The sequence below is a fragment of the Hyperoodon ampullatus genome (assembly GCF_949752795.1).
Source record: "Hyperoodon ampullatus genome assembly, chromosome: 9".
NCBI lineage: Eukaryota > Metazoa > Chordata > Mammalia > Artiodactyla > Ziphiidae > Hyperoodon > Hyperoodon ampullatus.
This window is the reverse complement of record NC_136922.1, coordinates 22252898-22265054: the sequence shown is the minus strand read 5'-3', so window position 1 is coordinate 22265054 and position 12157 is coordinate 22252898.

Here is a 12157-nt window from a genome sequence, read left to right as displayed (position 1 = left end):
AACAACTCTACTGCAACCAACCCCACAGAAACACTGTGGCCCACTTCCACTCCACCTGGTAGTGTCAGAGGAGATCAGGGACTTCTATCCCCACCAGGTGACAATGAGACACCATCCCCACCCCAACAATCTAGGAGGGAGCCTGGATTCTACTCTCGCCCAGCAGTAACAGGGCAGCACCTCTCCCTTCCCAGTCAGGGTGGAATCACAAAGGTGTAATTGGGAAATTACACCCACACAGCAGTAACAAGGAGTCCCTACCCACAGATACCAAGGAGGCCAGGTGAGGAGCCCCCACCTCCATAACCAGGCAGCACCTCCTACCCCCCCAGCAGTGTCAGAGGAAGCTCACCAACACCAAGATGACACAGATGTTAGAATTATCTGGCAAGGATTTTCAAAGAGCCAGCATCAAAATGCTTCCACAAGCAACTAGGAACATGCTTGAAACAAATGAAAGTAGAAAGCCTCAGTAAAGAAAAAGAAAATATAAAGAAGAACCAAACGGAAATTTCAGAACTGAAAATTACAATAAACAGAAGAAAAAACTTGATGGATAGGTTAAACTGAAGAAAGAAGAAACAGTGAACATGAACATGAACAAACATGAACAAAAGGAATTTCACAATCTGAACAGAGAAAACAGATTGGGGAAAAAAAAAAAAAAAGAACAGGACCTCAGGAACATGTGGGACTATAACAAGAGACCTAATGCTGAATATAAATGTCATCAGAATCTCAGGAGGAGCAGAAAGAGGAAGGGGCTGAAAACGTATTCAAACAAATAATGGCTGAAAACTTCCCAAATCTGGCAAAAAGACATAAACCTATAGATTCAAGAAGCTGAGAGAACCCCAAATAAAATAAACCCAAAGAAATCCACTCCAAGACCCATCACAAGCTTTTGAAAACTACAAACAACTTGAATAGCATATTTCTCACCAGAAACTATGGAGGCCAGGAGAAAGTGGCATAACACTTTTCAAGTGTTGAAGGAAAATAACTGTTAATCCAGAATCCTATATCCAGCAAAAATATCCTTCAGGAACAAAAGGGGAATAAAGGTCTTCTTAGATGAAGAAAAACTAAAAAAATCTGCTGCCAGAAGACCTACCCAAAATGAATGGCTAGAGGAAATCCTGTAAACAGAAAGTAAATGATAAAAGGAATCTTGCAACATCATGAAGAAAGAAAGAACAACAGAAAGACAATATATGGGTAAATATAATTTCCTTTTCCTCTAGAAATCTTCTAAATGATGTGTGATTGATGAAGCAAAAATTTCAACACATCTGATGTGGTTCTAATGATATGTCTGTAAAGGAAATATTTAACACATTACTGACTGGGGGATTTTTGCAGAAACTAACGCCTGTGGCCATAATATGTCTCCAGTCAAAAATGTGTTAAAAGACAATTTTAAGTGGAGTAGGATAAAGTGATGTAAACAGAGATATGGTTTCTATACTTCATACTGATAAAATGATGACACTAGTATACTGTGATAAACTATGTACACATAATACCTAGACAACCACTAAAAAAGCTACACAAACAGATATACTCAAAAACACTACATATAAATAAAAGCAGAGTTTAAAAATGTGTTCAAGTAACCCACAAGAAGTCAAGATAAAGAAAGCAGAGGAACAAAAAACAAAAAAGGAAATAAAGGATAAAATGGCAGACTTAAGTCCTAATGTATCAATAATTACTTGATATGTTATGTAAATGACCTAAATACAACCATTAGAAAACAGAGATTGGCAGACTGGATAAAACAACAGGATCCAATAATATAAGAAACTTCAAATGTAACAATACAGGAAGGTTGGAAGTGAAAGGATGAAAAATTATATACCATGAAAACATTAATCAAAGGAAAGCAGAAGGACTATATTATTATTATCAGATAAAGTAGACATCAGAGCAAAGAAAATTACCAGACACAGAGATATTAATGACAAATGGTTAATCCACTAAGAGGATATAGCAATTCTAAATGTGTACACACCAAACAACATAATTGCAAAATATGTGAATCAAACCAATAAAAGAGAAAGGAGAAAAAGACAAACCTACAATTATAGTTGGAAACTTCAACCCCCCTTTCAACAAGAGATGGAAAAGCTAGACATGAGGTCAGCAAGGATACAGAGAAACTCAACGAAAGTACAAACTACCACAACTGACCCAATTTGAAATAACTATTAAAGAAATTTCACATGTAATTTAAAAGCTCCTGAAAAAGTAATTTCCAGGGAATTCCCTGGCAGTCCAGTGGTTAAGACTCTGCACTTCCACTGCAGGGGGCACAGGTTCGATCCCTGGTTGGGAAACTAAGATCCTGCAAGCCACGCAGTGCAGAAAAAAAAAAAAAAAGAAAAGAAAACGTTATTTCCAGGCCCTGATGGTTTCACTACAGAATCCTATCAAATGTTTAAAGATTAATTAACTCCAACCCTACACAATCTCTTCCAGAAAATACAAGGAGGAGAACTTACCAATTCATTTCATGAAGCTAGTATGTCCCTGAAATGAAATCCAGACAAAGATAGAAAAAAGAAAAAGGAAAAAAAAGCTTTAAACTCATATTCCTCATGAATACAGATGCAAATAAATAAATAAATACATAACCTTGACAAAATATTGCGAATAGAATTAAGCAATATATAAATATAATTATACACCATGACCCAACGGGGTTTTTTCCAGGGATGTAAGCTAGTTCAATATTCAAAAAACAATGTAATCTACCATACTGACAGGCTAGAGAAGAAAAATCACATGCTCATATCAATAGATGCAGATAAACACTTGATAAAATTCAACACCCATGATAAAAACTCTCAGAAAAGTAGGAATAAAGGGGAACTTTAACTTAATATAAAGCATCCACAAACGCCTACAGCAAACACATACTTAATGGTGAAAGACTGAACGCATCTTTTTAAAACTGGGAGCAATGTAAGGATGTCCACTCTCATCCCTACTACTCAGCGTAGCACTGAGAGTTGCAGCCAGAGCAATAAGGCAAGAAAAGGAACTAAAAAGCGTATGTATCAGAGAGTAAAAAATAAAACTACTACTATTTGTAGATGACATGAATACCTATGACAAAATCTCAAGGAATCTACAAAAACACTTATAGAACTAATAAGTGAATTCAGCAGGGTCACAGGATACAAGGTAAATATACAAAAAACAACTGTATTTCTACAAACTATCAACAGACACATGAAAACAAAAATTTTTTTAAAGGAAATAGTATAAGTCTAACAAAACATGTGCAGGACTTGCATGCTAAAAACTAGAAAACACTGATGAAGGAAAGAAAAAACCTAAATAAATAGACATACCTTGTTTAAGGACTGGAAGATTGAACATAGTAAAGAAGTTATCTCCAAATTGATAAACAACTTTAACACAATTCCTATCAAAATCCCAGCAAGAATTTTTATAGATATAGGCAAGATCATGCTAAAATTTATATGGGAAGGCGAAGGAATTGGATCAGCTGAAACAATTTTGAAAAAGAATAATGAAGTGGGAAGAACCAATCTACTTAATTTCAAGATTTATTATGTAGCTGCAATAATCAAGACTTGTGGTACTGATGGTGAAATAGACAAAAAGACCAATGGAACAGAACAGAGAACTCTAGAACAGACCCATACAAGCACAACCAACTGATTTTTGACAAAAGAACAAAAGCAATTCAATGGAGAAAGAACAGTCTTTTCAACAAATGCTGCTGGTTGGATACCTATGGGGAGGGAAAAAAAAAAAAGAAAGAATGAAAGGAAAAGAAAAGAAAGAAACCACTCAAACTAGACTTCACACCTTATATAGAAATCAACTCAAAATGGATTATAGATTTAAATGTACAACACAAAACTATAAAACTTTTTTAAAAGTATGTAAGAGAAACTAGAGCCAGGCAAAGAGTTCTTAACTTGACACTAAAAGCACAACACATAAAAGACAAAATTCATCAACAGGACTTGATCAAAATTAAAAGCTTTTGCTCTGCAAAAGATACTGTTAAGAAGATGAAAAGACAAGCTACAGACTAGAGAAAATATCTGCAAACCACATATCCAGGAAAGGACTAGAACGTATAAGAAATTCTCAACATGAAACATTAAAAAAGGCAAATGATCCAATTACAAAATGGGCAAAAGATATGAAGAGGTATTTCACTGAAGAGGATATACCCATGGCAAATAAACACATGAAAAGACATTCAATATCACTAGACATAAGGGAAATGCAAATTAAAACCACAATCACTACACATCTATTAGAAAGGCTAAAATTTTAGAAAATGATAACATCACCAAACGCTGGCAAGAATATGGAGAAACTGGGTCACAAATACATTACTGGTGGGAATGTAAAATGGTACAGTCACTCTGGAAAAGTTTGTCTATTTCTAAAAAAAAACAAAAAAACTAAACGTGCAACCACCATATGACCTAGTGATTACACTCCTGGACATTTACCTCAGAGAAATGAAAACTTATGTTTACATAAAAGCCTGTATATAAATGTTTATAACGGCTTAATAGCCAAAGAACGGAAACAATCCAGACGTCCTTCAATGGTTGGAGAGTTAAATCAACTGTGGTATATCAATAGCCTGGACGCATAAAAAGGAACAAACTGCGGACACAGACAACACCCTGCATTCATTTTCAGAGAATTACACTTAGTGAAAAAAGCCAACCCCAAAAGGTTACTTACTGTATGAGTCTCCTTATGTAACATTCCTGACACGCCAAAATTACAGAAATGGAAAACAGATTAGTGGTTGCCAGAAGCTAAGGAATTGGAAGCAGGATGGAAGTGGGTATGGCCATAAAAAGGTAACAGGAGGGATGCTTGTGGTGATAGAAATGTTCTCCATTTTGACTGCTATCAATGTCAATACCTGGTCGTGATATAATACTGTAGTTTTTGTAGAATGTTATCATTTGAGAAAAGTGGGTAAAGGGACACTGAGACCTCTCTGTACCATTTGTTATAACTGCATATAATAGATTTGCATGTACAATTTCTCAAAATTATACCATTCTAAAATAAATTTCTCAATAATTGTACAATTATCCCAAAATAAAACTACCTAAAAATTTTAATGGAGATGATACAGTACTTTCGTCAAATGGGGCAGTGAGGAGTAAGACTGATTAAAAGCAGATGTGAAACACATAGATGTATATGCAAGATATACATGTAATAAAAACGGTAAATATTTCACATTTAATAAACTGTGCATTCAAATTTAAATGAAATCAACAGAAATTCATATTTCTGAAATTAAAGTTAGTCTTTAAAAGTAACTGAATTTTGGGACTTTCCCAGAAGTCCAGTGGTTAAGACTCTGTGCTTCCACTGCAGGGGGCCCGGGGCTGGATCTCGGATCCCGCATGCTGAAATTTGGAGATGGCTGCATACTGTAAATACACTACAAACCACTGAACTGCATACTCGAAAGAGTGAATTGTATGATACATGAATTGTATCTCAATAAAGCTGTTAAGGAAAAAAAAAGTACTCGAAACTTGGAAACTGCTCTCAAAAATATAATCAGGATACTCTGATATTTCTCCAACTTTCAAGAGCTAGTCCTCAGCTAATATGCAAAGCTAGAATAGTATTATATATTTTTATACCGCGCAGGTCTTGCACAAAAATCTGTGCGGTTGGACTGCTGCACGTCCTGACACAGTGCAAACAAGGCTTCATCCCAGGTGATTCATCCTAAAGCTGCTCAGAGCAGTGTACGTGGAAGTGGGCCTCTAGTCCCTGCTTCAAAGCGCAGGACTGCAGAACAAGGCACAGAGAAACCCCAGGACAGAGTTCACACCTCAGGCCTGAGTCATCTGTTCTGGGCGAAAAGCAGAGAAAGCAGTTTCTTATCTACTCAGTCTCTCGCCACCGGTTTTCTACTAAGTCTCGGTACCCAAGGTACACGGACATCAGGTAAAAGGGAAAAGGTACACTAGTGTGTTCCTCGAGGAAATGCACTTCATCTCAACATGAGCTATCGAACCCCTGGAAGAAAGAGGAGTATGGTGGCGTACTGAGTACGGTAGGGTACTGCAGGGTATTCTACTCATCAAGGGTGTCACCCCAAAGAGCTCACAGAGAGGATGGGTACCGAGGGTGCTGAGTATGGAGGGATCCTGAGTATATAGGTACTGCGTACGGTAGGGTGCGGCAAAGTAATCCACTCATCAGAGGCGTCACGCTGAGGAGCACAGAGAGAATGGGTACGGTGCGTGCTGAGGACAGCAGAGATACTGAGGAAGGTAAATGCTGCGGGGTAATCCAATCCACTCAAGGGTTCACCCCAGGAGAGGATAGGGAGGATGGATACAGCGGCTACTGAACACAGAGGATACTGAGGGGTAATCCGCTCCTCAAGGGAGTCACCCCAAGGAACACAGGGAGGATTAGTACGGTGGGGTACTGAAGAAGTGGGGGTACTGCGAGGTAATCCGTTCCTCAAGGGTTCACCCCAGGAGCGAAGGATCAGCCCGGACAGAAGCCGACCAGCGTCTCCGCGCTCTGGAAAGGGAGGACTGCCCACAATTCGCAGCAGCTTCTTCAAGGGCGTGCCACCCTTCCAACCGTCCGGGTGGGGAGAGGACACTGCCGGGCGACTCCCACGTGACGCCTCCTCGACCTTGGGGGTCACCCGCGCCGCGGCGCCCATTCCCTCACATCCGCCGCGCGGCCCACCCCCTGCCCGCTACAGCCAATGGAGCGCCGCTCCGCGCCCCGCGCGATCTCTGCGCACGCCCGCACCCGCCAATCTCCGCCCGCCAGGAGGCACCCGCCGCGCCATTGGCTGCCACGCCCGTCTATCAGGCCCCGTCCCACCCACCTCCCCCCGTCAGCCCCGCTCCAGCCAGCTTCACTCCTTGTCACCGGGGCGCCGGCCGCAACGAAGGCGCGGCGGCCTTGCTCCCTGCCGCGACCCCCGCCTCCTGCCCGACCGGCGCGGAGCCTCCCAAATCCGGCCGATCCCGGCTGCAGCCCGAGCCTACCTGTCTCCGGCTCAGCTCCACCCGAATGAGGCGCCGACACCCCACTCCGGGGCACCAAACTCTCGGCCCCGCCCCGGCGTGTGGCGTCAGCACGCCGCCCCGCCCGGGGAGGAGAGGGGCCGCCCCTAACTCGTGAGCGGGGGTCTTGACGTCACAGAGTTGCGGCCTCGTTGCTCTTGGCGCGTTTTTGGGGGAGCAGTGCAGGTACCCAGGCTGCGGCTGGGAGTCGTCCGGCCGGTCCCTACCGGGATGCGTGACGGGTCTGAAAAGGGGGTCTGCACGTTGCTAAGTAGTGTCTCCTGCAGTGGGCTGTCAGGAGTCCTCTGATGGAGAGCTGACCTAGTCTGTGCTGACAGACAGAAAGGAACCTTGATCAGACGTGCGCGCTCGAGGCGCAGCAGGTAGTGGCCCGGGGGAGTGAGAACCAGGAGACCCCAGCGCCGACACAACGGTTTCCCAAAGTGGGCAGCGGGATCGCGGGGGTCTTCACGTGGTGCATGGACGGTGTTACCATGCCATTTCATCGAATACAAATGGCCATGTGCTTTCAGAGGTTATTTTACTTACTGCTGAAAAAGAAAAAACAGTGTTACTAGGACACCTCGATTGTAAGATGCTGCTGTATTTCAAAATGTGGGGGGAAAACGGTCAGATTTGATGAAATATGGTAAATTGTAGTCAATCACATACTGAGAAAATCCTTGCAGTTCTTCTATCTTCATTACAGCAAGGAGAAGGTCTCATTTCGTGCTAGTGTATCATTAGCTCCACTTTTTCTTCTTTCCCTTTTTTTGCCAAAGAGAGATAATAAATTAGGCTGAAAACTTTTGGTGGATAATAATATAGGTAGAACTTGTTACTTTGTCTTCCTTATTTGTGACAGTTTATCTTTGACATGTATGGCAAGTGATACTGGTTTTCTGATTTACAGTAATAAAAAGTTTTCTTTTGGGGGACTTACCTGGTGGTCCAGTGGTTAAGACTTCGCCTTGCAATGCATGGGGTGCAGCTTCGATCCCTGGTCGGGGAGCTAAGATTCCCACATGCCTCAGGCAAAAAAAAAGCAAAACAAAACAAAAGCAGTATTGTAACAAATTCAATAAAGACTATAAAAATGGTCCACATCAAAAAAAATCTTAAAAAAAAGAATATAATTAAAAAAGAAGTTTTCTTTTGTAATAAAATTTTCCATTTTAAGACTATATTAACTAGGGCTTCCCTGGTGGCGCAGTGGTTGAGAGTCCGCCTGCCGATGCAGGGGACACGGGTTCGTGCCCCGGTCCGGGAAGATCCCACATGCCGCAGAGCAGCTAGGCCCGTGAGCCGTGGCCTCTGGGCCTGCATGTCCGGAGCCTGTGCTCTGCAACAGGAGAGGCCACAACAGTGAGAGGCCCGCATACTGCAAAAAAAAAAAAAAAAAAAAGACTATATTAACTAGACAGCAGTATGGGAAGGTGGCATCCAAATGACTGACGTTAGGGAAACGCTGTTCCACCCTGTCTTGTTCTTCGGTGTTTATTCCCCAAAACTTGACAAGGGCTGTGTCATGTGGCATAGCCAGGGATACTGGGGTGACAAAGGCCAGCAACCTGACCATAGGGATCTGACCATGAAAGCTCCATAGAGGACACAAGTGTCTGAATCTGGGCTGAAATTCAAACTGAGGACTTTGCCACCTGCTCACAGGTGTGATAGACTTAGAGCGATTTCTAAATTTCTAAAAGGGAAAGGCAAAGTAGGAGGTGTTTTTTTCTTTTTTGTTTTTTATGTAGGAAGTATAAGTGCTTGTAAGAACAAAATTGGGCTGATATGTGGGATAAGGATCTGGAGACAGAAAGTGAAGGAACCAAGGAACAAACTTCAGTATTTTTTTTCCTTTCTCTTTTTATTGTGGTAAAATATATAAAAGAAAAAATATTTGTCATTTTAAAGGACAATTTAGTGGCATTAATCACATTCACAATGTTGTGCAAGCATAACCACTGTCTATTTTACCACTCCAAAGAGAAACTGTAACCATTAAGTGATAACATCCCATTCCCCTCCCCTCTTCTTTCTTAGTAACCTCTACTATACTTTCTGTCCCTATAAATTTGATGACTCCACCTACCTCATATAAGTGAAATCATACAGTATTTATCTGTCCTTTTATGTCTTGCTTATTTCACTTAGCATGTTTTCAAGGTTCATCTATGCTGTAGCATGGGTCAGAATTTCCTTCCTTTTCATGGCTGAATAATATTCTGTTATAGTGCTATACTGCACCGTGTCTATCCATTCATTTGTTGATGGACACTTGGGTTGTTTCCCCCTTTTGGCTTTTATGAATAGTGCTACTGTTACTGAACCAAACTTGGGTCCGCTCACCTGACTGGCAGCAAAACTGGGTTGATACCAGGTTGTGGTGAAAGAAAATACAGCATTTATTGCAAGGGCAAGCAAGGAGGAAAGGCAACTCATGCTCAAAAGACCAGAACTCGGGGGTTTTCAGGAAAGGGTTTTTAAAGGCAACGGTAGGGGAGAGGGTTGCAGGGTGCCTGGTCACCTCGTGGACATTCTTCTGATTGGTTGGTGGCGGAGTAACTAGGTGGTATTTCGGGAGTCAGCAACATCAACCTGGTTCCAACTGGTCTGAGGTCTATGTGCTTGGGGTCAGCATGCAGTTAACTTCTTCCACCTAGTGGGGGTTTTCGTATCTGCAAAACAAGGAGATTGTTCAGAGTATTATCTGTGACCCTTGAGGAGGAACTAAAGGTCCTTGCCTTTGTTTTATGGCTAAACTATTATTATTTGGTCTTGTTTGACTGTTTTCCTTTGTTTCTGCATTTTCTCACTTCTCTGATTAAATTTGCTCTTTGGAACATGGGGCAGGCCTAGGAGGCTAAAGCTTTTCTACAAGCAAGAGGCAGGGGAGGGACTTCCCTGGTGGCACAGTGGTTAAGACTCCACACTCCCAATGCAGGGGGCCTGGGTTTGATCCCTGGTCAGGGAACTAGATCCCACATGCATGCTGCAACTAAGAGTTCACATGCCACAACTAAGGAGCTCATGTGCCACAACTAAAGGAGCCTGCCTGCCGCAACTAAGACCTGGTGCAACCAAATAAATAAAATTAAATATGAAAAAAAAAAGAGGCAGGGGACACTGGGGTCTGTCCCTGGGAAGTTCCCACAGGGTCCTTCATGGTTTCACTACAATGATCATTGGCTTACAAGTATCCGTCGAGTACTTGTTTACAATTCTTCTGTGTATTTCCTAGGAGTGTAAGTGGTTGGTCATTTGGTAATTCTATGTCTAGCTTTCTGAGGAAGTGCTAAACTGTTTCCTATAGTGGCCACACCATTTTACATTCCCACCAGCAATGCATGACACTTCCAATTTCTCCACATCCTCTTCTTATTTTCTTTTAAAAATTGTATTATAGCCATCTTAGTATGTGTGAGGCGATCTCATTGTTGTCTTGTTTTGCATTTCCTTAATGACTAGTGATGTCAAGCATTTTTTTATGTGCTTATTTGCCATTTGTATATCTTCTTTGGAGAAAAGTTTATTTGAGTCATTTGCTCTTTTTTGTTTTTAAATTTTTTTATTCATTTATTTATTTTTTGGCTACATCGGGTCTTCCTTGCTGCACTTGGGCTTTCTCTGGTTGTGGAGAGCGGGGGCTACTCTTCGTTGTGGTGCGTGGGCTTCTCATTGTGGTGGCTTCTCTTGTTGTGGAGTATGGGCTCTAGGAGCGTGGGCTTCAGTAGCTGTGGCATGCAGCCTCAGTAGTTGTGGCTCACGGGCTCTAGGGCGCAGGCTCAGTAGTTGTGGTGCACGGGCTTAGTTGCTCCGCGGCATGTGGGATCTTCCCAGACCAGGGATCAAACCCATGGCCCCTGCATTGGCAGGTGGATTCTTAACCACTGTGCCACCAGGGAAGTCCCCTGCCCTTTTCTGAACTGGGTTTTTTGTCTCATTGTTGAGTTGGAGAAGTTCTTTATATATTAATCCCTTATCAGATATGTGAGTTGCAGATATTGTCTCCCATTCTGTAGGTTGTCTTTTACTTTCTTTATAATGTTCTTCATTAAAAAAATATATATATATTTATTTATTTGGCTGTGCTGGGTCTTAGTTGCAGCACGTGAGATGTTCATGGTGGAATGTGGATCTTTTAGCTGTGGCATGTGGGATCCAGTTCCCTGACCAGGGATCAAACCCGGGCCCCCTGCATTGGGAGCACAGAGTCTTAACCATTGGACCACCAGTGAAGTCCCCTTTATAATGTTCTTTAATGAATAAAAGTTTTAAATTTTGAAGTCCATTTTATCCATGTTTGTTGTTGTTGCTTAGTGTGTTATGTGTCATAGCCAAGAATCCATTGCTAAATCCAAGATCATGAAGATTTCCCCTTATGTTGTTTTGTTTTGTTTTTGTTTTTGTTTTTTGCAGTACGCGGGCTTCTCACTGCTGTGGCCTCTCCCGTTGCAGAGCACAGGCTCTGGACGTGCAGGCTCAGCGGCCATGGCTCACGGGCCCAGCTGCTCCGCGGCATGTGGGATCTTCCCGGACCGGGGCACGAACCCGTGTCCCCTGAATCGGCAGGCGGACTCCCAACCACTGCGCCACCAGGGAAGCCCCTCCCCTTATGTTTTTTCTAAGAGTTTTATGGTTTTAGCTTTTATATTTAGGTTGTTTATCCATTTTGAGTTAATTTTTGTATATGATATGTGGTATGAGTCCAGCTTCATCTTTTTCCATGTGGAACTCCAGTGATCCCCATACTATCTGTTGAAGAGATGATTTTTGCCCCATGGAATGGACTGGGCACCCTTTTGAAAATCAATGGATCATAAACGTTGGGTTTATTTCTGTATCCTCAATTCTATTCCATTGGTCTGTATGCTCTCTTTGTGCCATTACCACATTGTTTTGATTACTGTAACCTTGTAGTAAGTTTTGAAATCCAGAAATGTGATTTCTCCAGCTTTGTTCTTCTTTTTCAAGATTATTTTGGCTATTTGGAGCCCCTTACAAGTCCATATAAATTTGAGGATTGGCTTTTCCACTGCTGCAAAAAAGGCTGTTAGAATTTTGATAGGGATCGTGTTGAATCT